At 41.0% G+C, this 23,527-nt stretch overlaps 1 protein-coding gene across 23 annotated transcripts in view; it reads left to right on the top strand.

Annotated features, from left to right (window-relative positions):
• APBB2 (amyloid beta precursor protein binding family B member 2) overlaps nucleotides 1-23,527 on the top strand; it is a 357,775-nt gene that overhangs the window by 110,996 nt on the left and 223,252 nt on the right. For 11 of the 23 annotated variants that reach the window (XM_026508789.4, XM_026508786.4, XM_026508788.4 and 8 more), the window contains one exon: nucleotides 22,041-22,156. The exons of 3 other annotated variants lie outside the window; for them this stretch is intronic. The gene's annotated coding sequence lies outside the window, so the exon portion shown is untranslated. Of the gene's footprint in view, nucleotides 1-11,024; nucleotides 11,189-22,040; nucleotides 22,157-23,527 lie in introns of all 23 variants that reach the window. 9 more of the 23 variants (XM_048212063.2, XM_048212056.2, XM_048212060.2 and 6 more) reach the window with 1 other exon arrangement.

Genomic DNA, 23,527 nt, shown 5'->3' with positions numbered 1-23,527 from the left:
TTGAGGTTTTCTATTTGAGCTAGCTGGAAGCACCAGCAGGCTGGACAAAAGTACTCTTCAGACCCAATCTTGTCCTGCGATTTTTGCCTGCTTAGCTTTGCCCTTTAAAGTTCAGGGCAGACTTGGCCTGTCCATTCTTGCGGGGAAAAGCTTGGGTTATCAATAAATGCTAAATTTAAAAACCCTTTCTGGGGTTACCTGCCCCCACTCTGGGACTCCTGCAAAAAAAAAAAAAAAAAGCTTCAGCTTGCTGTAAGCTGGTAAGCCCTTAATACTTGGATGCTTTGGTAGGGAAAATAAAACCGGATTGTACACCCCTTCCCTTTTACTTGTGAACTAATTGTTGTTTTCCTGCATTTCAAAGCAGATGTTAAGCTCTTCCTTTGATGTTCAACAGCAGACAGACTCCAGTTGCGTATTAGAGCTCATGATGCATATCTGTTGTTTGAATGAAGATCAGCTTTGGCAAATTAGATTTTGATGGTTACATTTTGATCTGGAGCCATAGAACGGAATGGCAATTTATTCTTGCATTCGGTACACATTTCTCGGGTGCTGGCTGGGCCCTTGACGTAAATTGTTTGTCAGATTTCACAAATACCACAAAAGCCGTGTCAGCTAGATGGTGCTATCTCTGGTTAATAGATAAGAAGAATAAGGTGTATAGAATGATTAGGACTATCGTACACGTAAGAAAAAGGAAGCCTAGGGAATGATTAGAAACCTTGCGCAGGGTTGGCATTGCTGTTAAGTGTCTAGGAGTATGAGCTGTGGATTTGGGCTGATCTCGAAGCCGTTACTCCAGAGGTGCTGTTTTTTAAGAGGAGATCATCAGTGGAGCAAAAATGTTGAGCTGAAATTGGGAAAAAGGTAGTTAACCATGAGCCCCTCATCACTTGCTCAGTAGGCATTTATTGAGTGCCTGCTTTGTACTAGACACTCTGCAGGGTGCTGGAAATTCACTGGTAGACAAGATAGAATCCGTTTGTCAGCAGCTTGATGGAGGAGAAATAGGGGTGCAAGAGTGTTGGCTCCCCTCAAAAGCAGTGTCTTGGCTCGGAGAGCTTTGGTCAGGTTTTTTAAGATGTAGAAATTTTGACGCCTCACAAAAATAATTTATTATTCTTTGGCATCAGTCCATATACTAAATTACCTACAAATGAACAGAGAGGTGGCTTCATGAGACTCCTTTGCAGTTGTACTCCTTGCTTGAGCTGCTTAGGATATGCAGAAATGGAGGTTGGAGAAACGGTATTGAGTTTTAAACAAAGCGTTGCAAACAAAAATGTGAACAATTACCTGGCAAGGATTAGTTCTAATCGAGCTTTGGATTCCCCATTTTAGGGAGGAGATCCTTAGCATAGTACCTGGTATGTAGTGAGTACCCAGTAACTCTGGTTGATTGGCTCAGTGATGGAAAGTAAAATAAGGAAGAGAGGGGACAGGAGTCTCACAGGAAGGGGGATGAGTTAAGGGAATACCAAGGAGGAGTGAGACGGTGGCAATAAAATCAACCAATAAATAGGGAAAGAGAGCACGGGACATGTGCTGGACTTAACCCACATGTACAAACTGTTTGAAGAGTCAAGGTGGGAGGGGCCGTGTTTAGGGAATCTGGAAACGCCATTGGGCTTGGATGCTTGAGAAAGACTGCATCCTTCCCCTCTATGCCCCCTTTCCCACCATGATCTTGATATCAGTTTTTAAGACTTTAGGGTTTTGGTTTTTTTAAAAGATTTTGTTTATTTGAGGAAAAGAGAGAGAGGGAGAGAGCCAGAGCAGGGGGAGGGGCAGAGGGAGAGGGAGAAGCAGACTGTCTGCTGAGCAGGGAGCCCAGTGAGGGACTCGATGCCAGGACCCTGGGATCATGACCTGAGCTGAAGGCAGATGCTTAACCGACTGAGCCACCCAGGTGCCCAAGATTTTAGGTTTTTAAATCTGGTATTTGGTTCTTTAATAAATTGGGTGACCGTATGTGTCTGTTTGCTGGGACAGCCCTGACTCTGCCTGTTTTCGATGATGCCCCCTTTCCCTGTCGTGTCCTGATGCGGATGATAAGTTAAATGGCCACCCTTCGGTGACATTCTGTGTCTCTGAACGGAAATCCTACAGCATTCAGACTACTTTGATGAATTCACCTAATGTGCATGTAGTACCAGTAAATGACCTGTTGGCCTAGTGTCTGGTCTCTTATGATAAGTAGAAAGGAGAGCCAATGAGTGGTAACTGAAAAGAATCAGATGTCTAGCAAAATAAGCTGATTTTGACAAAATGAACTTTAATTACAACTAATGGCTGGCATAGCCATAAGAGAAAGGGCATTTTAAGGTTATCACGATGATGGGTAGTGTTTAGGGAATCTGGCATCATTGGAGCAAATCATGTCATCATCACTAGTTTTGACTTAGTGTCTCACTGTTTCCACAGCACTGGTAATTTAATTCAGATGTATTTTCATTTGTTCTGTGAGTAGAAAGTAAAAGAAATAATTTCTGGGAACAGAGTTTCTTGTGTCAGAGGTTTAAAGAAATGACTGGAGGGAAAATTGTTAAATTCAGATTTTTCCCCTTAAATCTACTGTTAAATTGTGTCATTTGTTGAAAATGGTGGTAATATTTTAATCCAATGAGACATTTACATGGGGACTCCCAAAGCTTTAATAGAATGTATGTTGAGGTTTTTCTCTTGATAAATAGGGTTAAATTGGTTTTATAGTTCATATACATGGCTTTGAAGAAACAGACTAATACTTTGTCTTACGGGGATGTGTAAAAGTTTTAGGTATTCAGGTGGTGCTTGACAGTGATTGCAGGATGAGAGTTGGGTGGGGGATTAAAATCATACTATGACCAGTCTTTTCCATATTAATATTTTATGAGGCAGTGATGCATTTGCCTTCAAGGCCCATAGGTTCTTGTTCCCTGCAGCGAAATCTTTTGTAGGAGGGTAGATTTCCGAAGTAGAGGGATTATTCCTCTATAATTCTAAAACTTCCTTGTTTTGGAATTAAATTTGGACTCTGCACCTGGCTATCTGTGGGTGAGTTCTTTCTCTGAGCCTCAGTTTTCTGGCCTATAAAATGGGAATAATGATATTTATTGCTTAGAGTTTTGTAACAGGATGTTTATTCATTCCTGAATCTGGGATAAACTGTAAGCATTATAACACAAAGTAATTTTCTCCCCGGCTGAGGAATCAGTAGCAGATACTGAGGGTGGGGAGACAGGCAGGATTGCTGGAAGGCGAACACCCAGCGTCTGGCCAGTTGGAGTGGATGCTGCCTGCAACCCTCCTGGGTGGCCGTCACAGTGCTCAGCCGCAGTAGCCTGTATTGTCGGTATTGAGAAATGTGTGTTTCATCGGGGATGGTTTGCAAGCAAACCCATTGTGTCTCCTTGTTAAAAACTAACGCCCCCTCCTCGGGGCTCCCGTGATCCAGAAAGGATACCATCTTCACTGGATGGGTGAGGCCAGCGTTCACGCCAGGAGTCCTGTCTTAGAGGTTCCTGTGTATGCTGACGACCTTACTGATCATTGCTGCCAGCACTCTGGTGGCTCCTTGGAGACTCTGCTTTCCCATTTTCCACTCCAATCCTCATCTACTATAATTACCCATAGCAGATAAAAGTTGAATTTAAGACACAAAACCCGGAGAGTCCCGTCAAATTGGCTACTGGATGTAGCAAGTCTAGACGCGGCCTTACCGGGCCACTTTCTGTGCGGACCATCGCTTCTCACTCCCAGAAATGACTGTCAGCATATCTGAATGTAGAGTCTGGGCATCCGAGAGAATGAGGCTCTGAAGAGGGAGCACTTCCGTTTTCTTTCTGCCAAGTCTTTCTTCCTCCTTCTCATTTCTCATCTCAGGCTCTGCCTCTTCCCAGGAAGATCGATGTTGGGAATTCTCCCTTGCACAGGGCAGACCTAACCCCGTTCCCTAGGGATGGGATGGTCATAGCCAGCTATCAAAAAGTGCATCATTGTTTAGAAAGCTTCCGTGTAATCCTAGGAGGTTCCTTTCCTAGAGTAGGGGTGAGTTGGTTTCCGTATAGTGATGTAGTTAAGAGCCATCAAATTGTTTCGTGTTTATCTCATAGGCATTAGCATGGCTGTTATGAAAAAGAGATAAAAAATGTTGGTGAGGATGTGGAGAAAGGGATCTTTGTGCACCGTTGGTGGGAGCGTAAATTACTGTAAAATACTGTAAATGTGTTGCCACTGTGGAAAACAGTATGGAGGTTCCTCCAAAAATTAAAAATAGAACTGCCATATGATCAAGCAATTCCATTTGTGGGTATGTATTCAAAGGAAATGAAATCACTATCCAGAAGAGAGATCTGCACCCCCATGTTCATTGTATCATTTACAATAGGCAAGACAGAGAAGCGACCCAAGTGCCCATCAGTGGCTGAATGGATAAAGAAACCATGGCATATATACAACATGGAATATTATTAAGCCATAAAAAAGAAGGCAATTCTGCCATTTACAGCAGTGGACCTTGAGGGCATTATGGGTAGACCTTAAGGGCATTATGCTAAGTGAAGTAAGTCAGGCAGAGAAAGACAGATACTATTGATTTTACATATATATGGAATCTAACCCCCCTCCCTCAAACTTAAAGAAACAGAGATCAGATATGATGGTTGCCTGAGGTGAGGTTGGGGAAAACGGGGTAAGGTGGTCAAAAGGTACCAACTTTCACTTATAAGATAAATAAGTTCTGGGGATGTAATGTACAGTTTGATGACTGTACTTAACAATACTGTGTTGTGTGTTGGGAAGTTGGTAAGATAATAGATCTCACAAGTTCCCATCACAAGAAAAAAATGTGTAACTGTATGGCGGATGGTTGGATGTATGGATAACTAAACTTACTGTGGTGATCATTTTGTAATATATACATGTATCAAATCATTACGTTGTAAATCTTAGACTAATACAATGTTATATGTTAATTATATCACAATAAAACTGGGGAGGGGGAGAAAACTGGCAAACAAACCTTTTTTTTTTTTAAAAGATTTTTTATTTATTTATTTGACAGAGATAGAGACAGCCAGTGAGAGAGGGAACACAAGCAGGGGGAGTGGGAGAGGAAGAAGCAGGCTCCTAGCGGAGGAGCCCGATGTGGGGCTCGATCCCATAACGCCAGGATCACGCCCTGAGCTGAAGGCAGACGCTTAACTTCTGTGCCACCCAGGTGCCCCCAAACCTTTTTTTTTAAAGATTATTTATTTGAGAGAGAGAGAGAAAGCGAGAGACAGAGCATGAGTGGAGGGGGAGGGGCAGAGGGAGAAGCAGACTCCCCGCTGAGTGGGGAGCCCAATATGGGGCTCAATTCCAGGACCTTGGAATCATGACCTGAGCCGAAGGCAGATACTTAAAGGACTGAGCCACCCAGGTGCCCCACGTACAGACCTTTTCTGCCAGCAGACTAAGGTGGTACTTCCAACCTCAAGCACAGGCGTTTCATTAGGGAAAATGGAGAAACACTGGAAACCTACATTGCAGTTCTGGTTTTGCCACCTGCTGGTTATGTGACCTTGAGATACATAGGCACCTCTTCCTGGGGTACTCCTTTTCTTATCCAGAAAATGATTTTCATATGCAATATGATTTTTAAGGTCCTTGTCCAACCAGAAATTCTGTGAAGCTATAATAACTCCTATAAGTACACAGTATGGTTTTTGAACAGATTCAACCTGTCTGTATCTGATGTTGGTAGTTACCATTCTTACCTCCACTTTGTAACTATAGCTGTTTTGTGAAGACCCAGGCATCTGTTTGCTGGAGAAGGCCATTCCTCCAGTCATTTTGATATTATACTATCCGCTTAATGTGCCTTTTTTTTTTTAAGATTTATTTATTTATTTGAGAGAGAGAGAGAATATTTGGGAGAGAGCACACGCGCGCTCGTGCATGCGGGGGAGGGGCAGAGGGAGAAGAAGAGAGAGAATCCTCAAGCAGACTCCCTGCTGAGCACAAAGCCAGACTCGGGGCTCGATCCCAGGACGCTGAGATCATGACTTGAGCCCAGATCAAGAGCCGGCTGCTCAACCCAGGTGCCCCTCTTGGTGTGCTTGTTAAGTGCAATGACAGACTTGTCTTCTGATAGGACAGACTTACCAAATCTCTGCTGTGATTGCCTCATGCAAAAAGTCATGAATTTGGTCCATTGTCAGCCTGAATATTGGTGATGATGCCATTCTATTTTATTTTCTCATTTTAAAACAAGTACTTTTTTCCCCAAGTTTTTATTTAAGTACCAGCTAGTTAACATACAGTGTAATATTAGTTTCAGGTATAGAATTTAGTAATTCCTCACTTACCTACAAGACCCACTCATCACAAGTGCCCTCCTTAATACCCATCACCTGCTTAACCCCCTGCCCCACCCCTTCCCTCTCTAGTAACCCAATGCCACTCTATTTTAAATATTGGATCCTCTGTGTGTCCGAATGGTAGCTTCCAATTTGCAGTCTTCAATATATTACTTCATAGTTTAATTATAAGTGTTTGTTGGTAACTTGGAGTGATTCACCCTTGAAGTTTATTAAAAGAGAGAGTATGTGCAGATTTTCTATTTCCACAAAAATGTTGCTGGGGTTTTGATAAGGATTGCTTTGAATTTGTGTATCACTTTGGGTAGTATTGACATCCTGACAATTTTAAGTCTTCCAGTCAACGAACACTGGATGTTTTTCTATTTATTTGACTCTTCTTTAATTTCTTTTAACTATATTTAGTAGTTCTCAGTGGATTTTCCTTGGTTTAGTTTATTCCTAAGTATTTTGTTCTTTTTGATGCTATTCTAAATAGAATCGTTGTCTTAATACCCATTTTGGATTGTTCATTGTTAGTGTATAGAAACATAAATGATTTTTGTGTGTTGATTTTATACCTTGTGCCTTTGCCAAATTCGTTTATTAGTTTGAATTATTTCTTGTAGAATCTGTAGGGTATTCTACATCTGTGATGGGTTTTCAGATCATCTGCAAATGGAGATATTTTTATTAATTCCTTTTCAATTTGGATGCTTTTTATTTCTTTTTCTTGCCCAATTGCTCTGGTTAGGACTGCCAGTACTGTGTTGAACAGAAGTGGCAAGAGCAGGCATCCTTGTGATCTTAAGGGAAAATCTTCCAGCCTTTCACGATTAAAATAATTTGTTTTATTAGCATGGGATTTTAACTTTCCTCTGTTGTAGGCCTTCATATTTGTCATTTTTAATAGTTCCATAATCTATGAAGTGGCTGACCCTAATAGAATAGCACATTACCCAATTTTTGAAAATTCAAAATGTCATTTTTCCTATTATGAATAATGTTTCAATGAATACCTCTTTTGAATATTTTAAAATATTCATTTCTATCCTTTTCTTAATGACATGTAACTTTGTGGAAGGCTCCTGAACTACTTCGTTATCAAGAATCAATCTTTGTATTCAGATAAATCACCAAATAAACAGTTAGCATTGTTCATTCCTGTAACACCGTTCATTCATCATTCATTCATCATCAGCAATATAATGGATTGTTATGTGTGCCAAGAGCTAAGCATGAAAAGTTCAATAGGATACCCCTCTGACCTCTAATATCTCATAGTCTAGTAGGAGAGTCAGACTAGTCAAAAGTAAATACTGCAGTATGATGAGTGATATTGGCAGGATACAGTAAAGTTCCTTAATTGCATGAAATTGATTTTGACAGCGTTGTTGATTGGTATCCTTTATAAAGATAGGAGAGGTGTGGACATATCCATGTCACATAAAATTTAAAAAAAATGGGTATAATAGGTTTAATAATCTGGCAGAATATGGCCACATCTGACTGACCCAACCTCTTTTCCTTGAAGTCTAAATCTTTCCAGGAGGTCTCTGATTCAGCTGCACGTGTCGTGTTGCTCGAATATGCTAAGCTCCATTGGCCAGTGAGTGTGTCACATGGCTCACTCGTTTCCACACCTGCTACAAACTGCTGTGTTTGTGGTAAGTGTCGAAGGGTCGGTGGTTCTTCATTTGACATGCTTTCAGTTACTTTTTTTCCATCATTTTATTCTTGCCTTAGAACTTCATTAGTTATCAGTGTGTATTCTGTGATATTGGTGAAATCAGTGCTATTTTAATTACATCTTGTCGTATTTGTTTAGTAAAAAAAATTCAGAGTAAGAAAATATTTGTGAGATTATATAATCCAATAGAGATTCTTACAGTAAACGTATAAAACTCTGCTAGTTATAATGGTTGGAACTGGAACCTACACAAAACAAAACAAAACCCCTCTGTGTGAATTTCTGGGTGATCTCTTAAGCCACTGTAGAGGGAGGAAAAACAAAGAGATCTTTCTGTATACCTGAACATTAGGTCAGGCTTTGGATACAATGAATCTGTTTCGGAAATAGCCGTTTAGGGTTCCACCATTTTGAGGTTCATTAGCTAGCTATGAATTTGCCTCCTTCACACTTGTGCATAAAAAAACTGGCCCTTATTTTTAAATTTCTTAAAAAGGTAGTCTTGGAAACAGCTTTTGAGACGGATTTCTTGGGATTTTTTTTCTCCCCTTTTCTCTTTTCATTTCTGAAACCTAAATAGCAGAATTGTGCCTCGTTCTTTGCGGAGCTGTGGTGATTAGATGGCGTATTTACTTTGATACACATATCGCTGTGTGGAATCACTGTCCATTGTCATCCCCAGATGAAACAAGGCGGGGGGTGGCGGCTGTGGATCTGGGATTGACTGAGATAAATTTATCTCAGCTTTTCAAAACACTATGAGAGCACAGTATAATTCACTTGGACAACTGTAGAATGAAACTCTTGTTTCAGGGGCTGTTAGATATTTCATGGAAACTGACTGCACAGAGGACTAGATGGTAACGATTGTTTGGCAGATGATAGAATTTGAGGTAGTGTTTACATCACCCCTGAAATACAATTAATTTCTTCCAAGGTGATTTACAGCCCGACTTCTGTGACTGAGGGATGGATCCCTTGGCAAGTCTTTATGAAATAAGACCACAGGCAGGGAAATTACATGCACACATCAGGCTTTGCATTTCTTTCGTAAGCCTTCTTTACAGGGTGTGTATAATCCTGTTCTGTACAACTAACAGAAACTGTAGTTGTCCTGTATCATGACTTTAACTGTAGCTCAACTTTGTCGTGAAAGACCTCCTCAGTTTCCAGAAACAATAGCTACCACAGAGTGAAGCTTGCTTTCTTTGCATCCCCGTTTCTGTTAACGTCACGACTGCATTTGACTCTTTTATGAGGCCCTTTTGGTCCCATCAACAGTTTGTTCTAAGCAATCTATCTTCACTTCTAGCTTCGTCTGCAAAATTTGTGTGGTTAGCCTGAGACACATGTAGATAAATTGCCCAGGGTTTTCAGCTCTCTCCGACTTGGAGCTAAATATGCTGCAGTACGCCCAGCTGAGGGGTGCAGCTTTTCCGCAGTATTGATGTTTCTACGGTTGAAAATAAACCTTCGGGTGCCTCGGTTTGCATTTCCATACTCACACGCAGTTCTTGACCACTGCTTTTCAAACAGCCTCATCTCTCAGAAAACTCTGTTTTAAGCAGAAAGACAAAGAAAATTGTTCTTCCTCGCCCACTGCTCTTCTGCCCACTCACAACAATAAGAATCGTGAGTGTGAGTCTTTTGCCAGATGTAAATAGTGGCAACTCCCAATTCACAAACTGATTACATTCTCATGGCTGGTCGTAAAGTCAGTTAGTGAATTTGAACTGGGAATGTGTTTTCTTTGTTTTTTTTTTTTTAAAAGATTTTATTTATTTATTTGACAGAGAGAGAGACAGCCAGCGAGAGAGGGAACACAAGCAGGGGGAGTGGGAGAGGAAGAAGCAGGCTCATAGCGGAAGAGCCTGATGTGGGGCTCGATCCCATAACGCCGGGATCACGCCCTGAGCCGAAGGCAGATGCTCAACCGCTGTGCCACCCAGGTGCCCCGGGAATGTGTTTTCTAATGAGAGAAAACAATTCAAAGAATTGATGAGTCTGTTGAAACTTCTTTAACCCACAACATCCCAGCAGCATAGTTCTTTTTATACCGTAAAACCTGACCTTCCCTCATGTTTCCCCGAGGAAAAATGTCCTTGGTTCTGCTTTGGTATCTTATGGAGCATAAACATTTCATTCTTAACTTCAGTAGACAACTAACTATATCTCTTCCTGGCTCTCCTGGGACAAGATATCAGGCAGAGTTTCTTAGAAGCAATGGAGACTGGCTGAATGATTTCAGCAGAGAAGGAATTTATTGAGCAGTTATTGGGTAGTTTCTGGAACTGCTGGAAGTTGGAAAAAAGACAGGACCAAATAAAGACTACACAGCCAGATTCACAGCCAAGGTCATTGATATGATTAGTTCTATGCAGGGTTGGATGGACCCTATCACTGGATAGGAGACCATGCTGGTTCACGTTGACCACAACAATGGGACAAGACACTTGGCTACCGACTCTGTTACCTCAGCCTTTGCTATCTCTGGCACTGGATGTTGTCGCCATTGCCCTTACCCACGGTGATTTCCTTTTGCTCCTGCCTCTTTGGGTTTCAAGCTCTAGATCCAGGGTTGGCCAAGGCTAAGTTGTATACCCATGCCTTAGCTGCAAGGGAGTCTGGGAAGGTGAGTGTCCAGCCATTTTTACCTTTATGGTGAAAGGTGTGGCTCTCCTCAATACTCACATGATGAGGAATTGTCCAAATATAGGAAGAGGGTGCAGATGCTGGATATTCTCCATCCTGAGCCCCTCAATAAGGACAAATCTTCACTGTAAGAAGCCACAGTCAGGGCTCTGGTAGAATGGGAGTGGCCAACACATCTGTAGCTGTAGTTAATGAACTTGGTAATAACAAAGATGGCTGATTCTTCCTTGTGACTGGTGTCCAGGGACCCTTTCATTATGTGCTAATTAAAGCTAGAGGTATGACTTAATGATTTAGGCATATTTGACCTTTGTAAGTGCATTTTTTTTTTAAAGATTTTTTATTTATTTATTTGACAGAGATAGAGACAGCCAGCAAGAGAGGGAACACAAGCAGGGGGAGTGGGAGAGGAAGAAGCAGGCTCATAGCGGAGGAGCCTGATGTGGGACTCGATCCCAGAACGCCGGGATCACGCCCTGAGCCGAAGGCAGGCGCTTAACCGCTGTGCCACCCAGGCGCCCCTGTAAGTGCATTTCTTGCCACTTAAAGATAAAATGCATTAAATTGAATTTTAGTAATTTGATTAATTAGGAGAAACAGATTTAGATTTATCTGTTAACTTATATTTAGAATGAAATTTCACATTGTTAATTTGTCTTATGTGTTTGGGTGGTTTACATATTTATTGATTCATTTCTACCATTTTTAAAATTTATTTTTTATTTGCAATAATACATATATAGCTTATAAATTCCTGCCTACTTATTTGCATTGTCATTTTCCACCTCTGAGAGGCAATTACTTTACATTCAGCTAGCTCTTTTTCTTATATTATTTACTTCCATATAGCTAATTAAAATGTTTGTGTTAGTATTTCTTAAATTTTTTGTCCTATTTTACCCATTAAACATTGAATTCCTATGAAGGGAGTTAAGGGGTTAGCTCTGTTTTATTCTCCCTCCCTGAAATACCTGCCCTTCACTCTCCAAGACAGTTATATCTCAATTTGTTTTCACTGTAAATATTTTTCACAGCTAAGTTATGCAGTGCACTATGATTTTATGTTCTTCCTTGTGCAGCATATTAAAGTTTCTCTCTTTTTTTGATTCATTTATTCATCCCCAAATTCTTTTTTTTTTTTTTTTTTGAGGATTTTACTCAATTCATTTGAGAGAAAGAGAGAGAGCTTGGGGGGGCGAGGGGCAGGCAAAGGGAGAAGCAGGCTCCCCACCGAGCAAGGAGCCCAATGTGGGACTCGATCCCAGGACCCTGAGATCATGATCTGAGCCGAAGTCAGATACTTAGCTGACTGAGCCACCCAGGTGCCCCATCCCCAAATTCTCAAATAAGGTCAAACACAACAGGTTCGTCTCTTGGTTCTTAAATGTGTGCGTATGTGTGTGTGACATTTTTTCCAGAGCCTCCTGCTTGCCTGCTCCATTCTGAACCATTTACTCTCGAGGCCTTATGCATAGCTGTTGACCTGGAATTTTCCTTCACTATCTTGTTGGGAATTCTTGATTGACCCAGATGGGTGGCATCTATCTCTCTTGGTTTTGTCTCTCTTTTGGGGAGGCACATTGCCCAGTTGCTTCTTGAGAAAGAGTGTATATAATGTATTTTTTTTTTTTTTTGAGATCTGGCGTGTGTGAAAATATCATTTAGTCTCTCCTCACATACGATTGATATAGAACTTAAAGTTGGAAATTATTTTCCCTGAGAGTTTTGGAGGCCTCGTTCCATATTCTCCTGCTTCCAATTTTATTATTGAATTGTTGGATGCTTTTTTGATCTGGTTACTTTATATGTAACTTTTTTGAGGGGATGGGGGGGAGCATCTAGAGTCTTTTTTTTTTTTAATCCCCTAATGTTCTGGGATTCCATGATAATGTGCCTTGCTCTATAACTTCTTTCATTCATTGTGAAGATTTTTGTGTGTGTGGGGGGGTGGAGGATAATTTTCTTCCCACTGTTTTTTTGTATTCTTTTCTTTTCTGGAACTCTTATTTGTCAAATGCTGGAACTTTTGTATTTTTCTTTCAGTTTATTGTTTAAAAAAATTTCTGACCTCTATTCATACATCTTTTTTTCTACTCTTGGGGAACATTTACTTTTATTATCTTTTAACTGTTCTGTGGATTTTTTATGTCTGTGATCATAATATTAATTTTTAAGAATTCTTTCTTGCTCTAGCTATATTTCTATTTTTATGGCATCCTATTCCTTCTTTGCTTTATGGATGCAATATCTTTTACCCCTTGCCGTTAATAATGTATATATGAAGTTTTTATCCTGCGTCCAACGTTGACTCTATCTTAAAGTTTTTATTTGTCACATTAGACTCTTTATCACATGGCTGGTGATTGTTTGCTGTCCATGTGATGTATGTGGAGACACTGAAAACTGGAAACCCTCTGCGTGAGCGGGTTGACAAGCTCTCTGTCTCGTCAACTGGTGACCTTATGACTGGATGATTTTTTCTTTTCAGAAGCCGCCTTTCTCCGTAGTTTTAGTAACTGTAGATCTCTTTTCTTGGGCTGGTTAGTTGCTCCTGAAAAGTGTTCCAATCTCCTACATGACCGCTGCTCTAGGAGCCCAGCAAGGGAAGGGGCTTTGGGTCTCTCCATTCAGAGTGTACAATTTTCACTCAGTCCTCTCTTTCTGTGTGATGCCTCCACCTGTGTCACTGTTCCTTGTGTTCCTGAGTCCAGACCTTCTCAGGTTTAAGCTTTGCAGGGAGTAAACCTGAGGTGGAAGGAGAGACAGTTGACAAGCTTCATGGCTGAGGAAGGGTCTGCAAGTTTACTCCCTAAAACATCTTGCAAGCAATCCTCCAATTTTCAGTGGCACCCCCACGCTGCCCTCTCCTTCCAGCCTGGACTTTTGATGTAATTGTGCTTGAATTTATACTTTCCTAATGTTCCATGCCCTATATTGGCTTGCTTCCTCCTGACAGTTCTGTCTGTAGGCATTTAAGTTTTGTCTGTCCCTGCACTGAAAATTTACTCGTCATTGGCCTATCTGATTTCTATTTTCCCAAATTTTTTCCATTAATTTTCTCCTCTTCCATTCTCTTTTCTCTTTGTGAATTTATTTCTGCCTCTTGCTTAGTGTCATTTAGTGGGGTTTTGGAGGGAATGGAGTTAAGTATGTGATCATAATTGACCACGTAAAACTGAAAATCCTTATTAATGGACTTTTGAGATTTGGCCTTTCAATTCGGATTCATGGTTGTCTGGTCCATTAAAGAAAAGTTTATTTAGTTATTTCAGGATGAATTCCATTTACTATACTTTTCAGTTTCATTAAAAAATTGTTACTGTCATTGTCAAAATGAGCTGGGTGTCACCCTTTCTTGATTTGAGTACCTAATAGGAAAAAGGGTTAGTTATCTCGAAGGTATAAATTTGAAGTGTGACCTTAAACCCAGCCACAGGAATAACATATAATTTCCAACATTACAAAGAAATGACTTCCATTCCTTAGGGTTTTTCATGGCCTTAATCCCACTTGGGTCAATCTTTCTTAGATTTCCTGCTAGGTTGACTTGAGTTGTGTCCAAGGTTGAAAAACATACCTTTCTATGGGGTCCCAGTTGTATTGTATGGGGATACTGAGTTTCCATGAGTTATCGCTATAGATTCTGTAGAACATTAGACCATGACATCTCCATTTCTAGGATAAAATTACTCAGAGTATCTCTTGTAAAATGTGCAATGGTCTATAATGTGCCAAAGCTTATGTTATTGAGCATGTAAACACCACAGCAGAGTCAGGACCACATACGATCTCTCTTTCAACTTTTTCCTTAAATTTTTTTTAGTACTCCCATTTTAACAGTAACAGCTGATTTCTTTCTTTCTTTCTTTCTTTCTTTCTTTCTTTCTTTCTTTCTTTCTTTCTTTCTTTCTTTCTTTTTTACAGTGTGTAACATGTTATTAAGGTATAGCATGGATTACTGTAAAATTATCATGGGCCTTACTTAGTCAACTATTGTAAAGCAGAGAGGAAGCCAATTCAGATTTTAAAGGTTTTGTGTCTTGCAGGATTTGAATGACTATAGAGGAATCTGATCTGATGCCTAATCTAGAGTTTATAGAATCTTTAAAAAAAAAAAATACTGTTTACCTTCACATGGTAGAATTAATATTTTTCTGTTCGAGACACCTCATGTTCTTTGTTGATAAATCAAGATTGAGAGTATGGAGAGGTTCAGAGAGGAAACATTTCTATTTGAAGGTTCCTGTTTTCATCATGATAGGTAAAGAGTGCCAGGCAGCTGTTTTGTGCTAAAGGTTACTAGAAGTGTCGCTGCCTCTGAGCAACAAGCAGGAAATGCTTCTGTCCTTAAAACCAAAAATAGTTGCTCTTTCTCATTATCATAACTCAAAAGATCATCTTTTTTAATGAGATGGGCGCATCCCTTGTGGTTTTCACAGATTTAAGGATCAGATTACTTAATGCAGAGCAGGAGAATAAATAGCTCTGATAAGCTAGGTAATGGAAATTTTACTGAAAGCTGAAACAAGAACTTTGTTCTTTCTCTTTCTGTAATTTTTTTCACCTCTTCCTTTTATTTTTCATTTATTATTTTTGATGACACCTAAAGGGATTCACCTGTCTTATTTTAAGATGTTGGTACGTTTATATATTTCTCTCTGTATTTTAACTTCAAAAGATCATCACCAGGTGAGGAAAAAAAAATTTTGCAAGAATTGGATGTGTTAGGATTTAGGTATACTATATAGTGTCTAAGTTGCGTTAGACAACTCTGCAAAGTATTGTGTATTAATGTGTTGGCAGTTGGGAGGATAAAAATTTCTTCTTTGCTGATTTTAGAAAGTTCTGCCTGTGATTTGGAAAGTGGGGCAAGGGAAACTAAAGAGAAACTACTTGAAGTAATTTAAGGGAAATAAGGTAATGTATGCGAAAGTGCTTTATAAACTTCTAAATACCATGAAGACGTTAGTTACTATTGTTGCAAGCCTCAACTTAAAGTGAGAAAAAAGATCCGCAAAGATTTAGAAAAAGAAACATGGGAAAGAGAGAGAAGAACTAATTTGGATAATTGCAAGCCTCAACTTCAAGTGAGAATAAAGATCCACAAAGATTTAGAAAAAGAAACATGGGAAAGAGAGAGAAGAACTAACTTGGATAAGAAAAAGTTAAGGAAGAAAGTTTGTAATAGGAGAGTTTTACATTCTAGTGGTTTTTTTTTTTAAATCTGAAAATGTAGTAGTACTTGTACTTTTTATTTAAGCAGTTAAGTTAAAAATGTTTTATAAACCAGAAGGAAAGTTCTATGGAAAATAATTTGGGGAAGAAATCTTATCATATGAGTTGGCGAGATTTGGGCGGAAAGCACGAGACAGATGACTTTCTCAGCTCTAAATAAAGATCCGTGTGTCATAGGGGCTTTTGTGTAGTACTTTCACTTAATTGAGGTTTAATTGCTATTTGTTGATATTGTCTGAGCCATGCATTTGTTCTCTTCACGCCTTTGCAAGGTAGGTATCATTAACCCATTTTACAGATGAGACATAGAAGTCTAATGAACTCTCCTCCAACCACTTACTTCTCCAATGGCAAAGCCCTCATTCACCCAAGTTTTGAGTTTATTCCCACATCTCCAGATACTTCCCATCAGAGCAATTGATTCCATTGTGTTTCTGGATATTCAGCCTATTGGATTTCTCTGAAGAAAATCCTTGTTAAATAATAGTAGTCAACTTATAAATATCACCCCCAGGGCATGTTTTAGCCAAAGAAGACATCTCAGCTACCCAGGTATGGGTTCAGAGTCTGTGCACTGTGCCCTTCAGACCTTATCTGGAGTTTGGTATTTTTAAGTTTAGTTCTTTTATACTTTTACATTTTATTTGGTTTCCAAAATTGTAGCGGACTTGAGAAAGGGAAAGGTTCCTACTCTGACCACAGTGAGACTTGACTCTCGAGGACAAGGGCAGGGAGGGAAAGCATCTCCTCAAGCAGAGTGGTCAGCGACCTTTGAGCGGAAGAGCGAACAGCCCTCTGGGCGTCGGAGGCTTGTCTCGCCACTGGCCTTTCTTTATAGGCAGGTCTAGTCTAGTTACCAGCAGTGCACACTTTCTTTTATTAGTTTCTTTTTTAAAATTTTTTAAAAAGATTTCATTTATTTGAGAGAGAGAAACCGATACAGAGAGAGCATGAGCAGCGGGGAGGGGATGGGGGAGGGGAGAGGGAGGAGGAGAAGCAGACTCTGTGCTGAGCAGGGAGCCCGATGCGGGACTCAATCTGAGGAGCTTGGGATTGTGACCTGAGCTGAAGGCAGACGTTTAACCAACTGATCCACCCAGGCACCCCCCAGCTGTGCACACTTGAAGCCAGTCTTACTCCTGTCCGTCTGCACCATCGATTTATCTTCCACTAGGATCTGGGCTCGGCTTGGCTCTAGACCTGATCTGTAACTTGGAGTTCACCTTTAGCTCTCCAGAGTGGTTTTATACCTGTGCTTTCCTTGCTGTTTGAACGTCAACAGTATCTTACTTTTGATTCTGAGTGTTCTGTTGCTTTGGTAGGAACTCTGCCCCTGCCAGCTCTGGTCATGGTGGTAGAAACTCAACTTCTGCCTACTTTCCGCTGGACCAGCTCCCTTACCTCAGTGTTCTTCTCTCTTCCAACACAGGAAGATAATTGGTAGTCATACTGATGATCCCATGTCACCCAAGATTAATTATATTCTGAATGCTGCAAGAAAGCATGACATTTTAGAAAAAAAAAATTAATCCAGTATGGTTGAAATTAAACCCATTTTATTACTTAGATGGGTAGTCCTTCAACTATTATGAAAATCTTGATCATTCTCAATATCTTCTTATTCCTTGAGGTTTCTAAAAAGCAGAAATTACATAGTATTATATTACAATGGCATAGTGAGGCAGAGAATTATAATTTAATGAGTTACAGAATATATCATTTTTGAAGAACATAACCGATTTTTTTAGTAGCTTGTACCAGCTTTCGTATCAAAAAATGGTTCATTAAACAAAGTCTTTCTTTTTTTTAACACTTTGTTTACAAACTTCTCTTTTAGGTCAATAGCAGCAAATACCTGAGTACAGATATTACGATATTATAAAATAGTTAAAAAGGGAGCTAGTCGCACAAGTGGTTGTTGACATGAAATGTTTATTTTGGAGAGAATGCTTGGCGTTTTTGCATAATAAGAATTTGTAGGAGAGGTGGGAAGCATTAATGTAATTGTTTAGGATTAATGTCCTTGTAGAGCATTTGTGTTTGTGAATATGTTATGGATAGTACCATAAATATAGTAATTAAAAGTTGCACACTAAACATTTTGTGGACTGGCATAAATATCCCTCTCCTCCCCTTTGATGGCCTGCCTTCAAGTGAATAGTGCTTTGTTCATCTTGGTTTCTTAGCATTCTGAATCAAGCATAGGAGGAAGTATGGTGGTCTCGAAGATTTATTTCCTTCTTGGGGTATTGCTGAGCAGGTGGGCAGAAACAGATTTGATGTTTTCAGGACTGAGTTATTTTTTTACAGTACAGAAAAATGTCACCTGATACATACTAAAAAAACCAAACCAAAACAAAACACAGCAACAACCCACTCTTCCTCACTTCGGGAAATTTTATCATTAAAGTTATTTCCAGACAGTACCACAGTGTGCTGCTGGGTAAGGTGTCAGATGTGTTCCGTAGGATCGGTGATACCTCTTACGTGCTGTGAAAGAAGTGTAATGATGAATAATATAAGTATATATTAGGACGAGAACAGAGACCCGTACTGAGTGAATTTTCTGAATTTTCAAGGAAGCGAGACTTGCTTATCTCATTACTATCTGTTGCCCGGGTGGGTTGAGCTTAAGCAGGTTGCTGTTGCATGAGCATCTGGGAGGAGAGGCGCCCTGCTGTGAGAGTAATGGCGTCCTGTCCTTCACACAGGAGGAGAACAAAGAAGGCAGACAGATGTAAAGTGGGCAATTTCTATTCCTTTGTATGCTCAGAATGTGCGTACCTACCAATTTTCCCATTTACGAGGCATTCTGGTTTTCATAATTTCATTATTTCTGAATCCTCTTACTTAGCACACAATATGCATTTATGAGTTCATGAAGAGTTTCTTCCGTGAGGAGGAAAGGAGAAGCAGTTGAGTGTGATTTGCAGCTTGGCTTTGAGTCGATTAGGTTGGGAAGGGAAGGAATAGACTATTTCTATTCTCATCGTTTAATTGGCCTCTTACCTCCTAGTTGTGAGAACTCTTCACTTATGTATCGGTTTATTGACTGATTCCATATTGATTGACTGCTTACTAGGTCTCCTATGAGCTGGGAATGCAAAGAAGGATGGCCCAGTTGGTAGTAGGTCTCCAGTGGCTTTGGAACCATCTCCATCCTGGCTGACTTCAATGTCGGTGACATGTTTATCTAGAATTCTGAAATTCTGCCATCTCCCAAAAATGGCCTGGAGATGTTCGTGGTAACGGAATAGACAAACTGTGGAGTGGCCGCACAGCTTTTGAGATCGCAGAGTCTGCCTGGAGAACATAGAATCTACTTTCCAAGGTGTTTTCTGTTGCATTAGACTTTCTAATGAACCTTGCTGTTTTGTCGTTATTGGAACGCTTTCCAAGAACTAAGTCACTTTACCGACTTCTGGGTTTTCCAGAACCCAAGATGGAAGAGGGGACAGGAACCCAAGGGGGCTGACAGTGCAGCTGTCTGAAGAGGCAAGGCATCTGGGCCCTCCCGGGGGGCGGTGCTGCTGCCAGTTCCGCTCCCCTCTCCTTGACTTCATTTGCATTAGGTTAGTCGTGCTGGGAGGGGTCTTTGTATTGAAGCATCTTCAAAAGCATTGTGAGATGGTGGGGCGTGGCTTCACTTAATGAAATATAACTTATATAAACGTTTGGAAAGGTTGGCACCACAAACCAAAGATCATTTTGAGAGCCTTCTTCTGAATGTTTTACTTATACGATTTTTTTTGATACTATTAAGTTCTACTATGGGTGTGCTCACCTCACAATGCCCCTTACCCCCTTGACAGGCACTGGCGTGTATGTTTATTTACCTTAAAACAGGGTTGGGCTATTTCAATTTTGGAGGGAAGCATGTGTAAGAAACCAAGATTGTCAAGATCTAAGTTGTCAAACTGCGTACACGTCAGCCCATGCTCAGTAAAGAGCCTTGCCGGCTATTTTAGCTACAATATTGTTATCATTTCCCCTGTTGCCTCCAAAATCCCCATGCTCTTACCTGTAGACTGGCTCTAACTAGATTTGTCTCTATTCCTCTAATTCTCGTATTCTCTAATATCAGAGGTTGTGGGTTTCCCTTCCTGCTCAAGGTCAGCCCCTTCATCTGTACTCCTGACCCTTTCCACTACCTCCATAGGGATCTTATTCCATCTTTCCCTTCTCCCTCTTGTATTCTCAGCCTTCCTGTCTCTACTGATTCCTTCAGCTCATCAATATGGATTTCTGTTAGCACCTGCCCCTTCCAACAACTGTCCATTCTCCCTCCTCTTCTCTTCTGCTCGCTCTCTTTTCTTGGCTGCCACCATGTCACTGAAACTACACTCAACCACAGTGGCCAGTGACTACTTACGTGGCAAATCCAAAGGTATGTTTTTCATTTCTTATCTTTATTCATCTTTTTGTATCCTGTTGTACCTCTCTGCCTTTCTTCTTCGGTCTTCTTCCTTTGCCCGTTCTATCCTTATTCCGTTCTCAAGGGGTCTGCTTTTCAGCCCTCGTCCTTTCTCCTCGCTCTACCCACATTCCTTCAGGGTCGTCACCCACTAACCTAATTTCTGCTCTCTCTGTGTAATGATCACGTAGATGCCTTTACATTTTGCTCAGCTTTCTTCCCCAAGCTTCAGGCTCAAGAATATGTGGGGGGCCCCACCCGAATATTCTGCACCTCAATTTCTAATGCCCCAAACAAACCCCCTTGTCTTCCTTATTAAACTTGTTCATCCTTCTGTATTTTCTACTCAGTCGTCACTCCCACCGCCTACATGTAGCTAATCACCAACTTATTCTGCTGTTTAGTGTCTGGATGTTTCCCAAGTACTAATTCTTCTCTCCTCCCCCTCCTCCCCACTTTCCTAATGCCCACCCCTCCTCTCATACCAAGCAGGCAGACTGGCTTAGCTGGCCTCTGTGTCTCCACTCTGCGTCTTTGAATCCATCCAGAGAGAGTAATGCATCTGAAACCTAGATCTGGCCCATCAGTGGCTGTCTGCGACCAGAATAAAGTCAGAGTCTGGAGCGTGTGGACAGGTTAGGATGACGCTCCAGGCAAGAATCTTCCCTGGCCTTATCCTAGAGAGTCTAGCAGCACTAAATTTCACCATGCAGTTTCTTACCTCCGCCTTTTCCATTCTATTGTCTCCTGTTCCCAGCCTGGCTAAGCCCCACCCAGCCTGAGGACAGTTAGGCAATCGATTTACTTGGAAGCCTTCCCTACCTTCTCCATTTCTGGGCTCAGTGCCCCACTTGACGTGAGTCTGTCATCGCACCCATCCCACTGTCTTTTGGGGTGGGTTATGTGTATCTCTTGGCCCCACTGGATTTCACTTTCCTTCACGACGGAGACAGCGTCTCATTTCTGTTTGTAGGTCCAGTGCCTGGCCCAGGGCTTGGCATCTAGGGGGTGTTCAGTGTATGTTTTTCAAATGAGAAATTAATAACGACAGCAAATCAATGTGATGTCTACAAAAATGAGCAGAAGTAATTATGCATAATCGTTGCCTCTAGGAGGGGGCATGAACGGGGCTTCTGGGGCACTGAGAATGTTCTAGGTTTTGATCTGTGTTCAGTTTGGGAAAATTCATTGAGCTGTTCATGTACAGTATGTGTACTTTCTATATTTATGTTACGCTTCAATGGTAAGTTGTTTTGTTTTGTTTTGTTTTAAATCAGTCTGATGTCTTATCTACCCAGTACAGAAATTTTCTTTTTTCTTTCAAGCTCTTAGAGTTTTTACAGGATATTTGTTCGGACGTCACAGCAAAGAAGCAGGCTGGAGCTGTTCCTTGACTTTAGGGAGGAGTGAGATGAGCACCAACAAGATGTGGGTGGGATTGCCTGGTCTTCTGAAGTGGGCCAGCCCCCACGGCTAGACTTGCAGTGACCTGTGCTTCTGTCACCCCTGTTACAGGGGCCACACGCTAATCGTCAGCAAGCCCTGTGCCTGCCCGCAGTGACAGGGAGACTTCAGCTCGCATGTGACTATGAATAATTCATGAGTGTGCTTATCTGGAAATTTGTGGTCATCATTAGCATTTTAATGAAAAAAATGTAGTCATTATCCTAAATCTCTGTTTTGTTGACTTTTTTTTTTTTGGTCTCTCCCCCACCCCCCACCCCAGCAAACCATCTCCATCTTTCCTGAGTACTTGGAAACTGCCGAGGCCCCTGCTAATGTGCTGACTGGTCGCTATGGGCAGACAGTACCCGGAGGCTCCCTGTCACCCAGGCAGCTCATGTACGTATGGGATTGGATCTCCCTTTTTTCCCCTTTAACTTTCATTGTAGAATATTGCAGAGCACTGGTGAAGGTTCGTAAGATTTAAATGAGAGGGTTTAGAAATGCAGGAGGATGGATTGCTCTAGGGGACGTGTTTAATATTGAAAGATGAGAAATGTTATTGAAGTTCGGGTTTGTCTAATCCGGTGGCCATAGAAGGCCAGAAGTGTGTATGAGCAATCTCCCTCTTCTCTTTCAGTGCATTGGTTCATGGACAGGGTTTGTATTTTTTTTTTTTTTTAAGCTTTCCTCTTTTGCATCACCATATATAACATTTGAAACAGTAGCAATGCTATAAATTAAGATCATTTCCTACTGATTTTTACAATTCTCTTAAATAAAAGAATTCCTGGGCTCAGAAGAGAGGTCCTCTGGGGTATGTCATTGTTGAATACGCATTAAGGAGAGAGTCCCTGACTCTTGTCAGCATTCTCCAAAGGAGGAAACTCCTGATTCCCTCAGTGATGACTTTCAATGTCTCACAAAATTTGAATTTTTCCAATTATAGTTTTTTGGGAATGGCTACGGTTGTGGCCTACCCCTGATTGACTTAGGAGAGAAAGTATTATTGCCCTTTTAATCATCTCCCTTATTTCTGTAAAGGAGAGTTTGTCATAAACTTATTTTTTTGTTCCAGTGAGTCTTTTAGCTTTGGGCTGGCTGCTTAGATATTTATTTGCTTTTGTTGCTTCCTTTGGACCTTTGGAATTTTGGCTTCAAATCAGGGGTATGCTTGGGGTAGTTCCCCAGAGTGCCTTTGCTCCCATATTCTTTTCATCATTATGTTTATTCATATTCACCTTTAAGTCTTATTTCCTTGTACATCTCCATTTTTTTCTTCATAGGAAAGTTAGAACTGCCCTCAAACCCTCCCCCAGACAATCGCTTCTAAAATAAGCCAGGTGGTTAGAAGCAGCAGGGGAAGGGAAGGCTGACAACAGAGCGGAGATTCACCCGCCAGTGATGCCGCCCGCACGGGTGGGATAAACAGCTTCTATGCGGCTCCTTCAGTATCCCCCAGTGGCATGACTCCATTACCCTAAAATTAGCAGTTTTCATAGTGAACATCGGAAAAAATTTACCCTTGTATACTGTAAAACAGAGGTCAGCACACTGGCCCACGGGCCAAATCTAGCCCACGCCTGTTTTTGTAGGAGCTAACAATGGTTTTCATATTTTTAAATGGTTATGTAAGTACCTACAGAATCTACTTTGCCTCTTGGCCCTCAGAGCCAAAAATATCTACGATCTGTCCTGTTAAGAAAAAATTTGCCTCTTCCTGCTGTGGAAGACGTTGGAAGCCATGTGCTGTGATTGAAACATGGGACA

Source organism: Ursus arctos, unplaced genomic scaffold (assembly GCF_023065955.2).
Source record: "Ursus arctos isolate Adak ecotype North America unplaced genomic scaffold, UrsArc2.0 scaffold_9, whole genome shotgun sequence".
Taxonomy (NCBI): domain Eukaryota; kingdom Metazoa; phylum Chordata; class Mammalia; order Carnivora; family Ursidae; genus Ursus; species Ursus arctos.
This window is presented reverse-complemented; position numbering and strand designations above follow the sequence as displayed.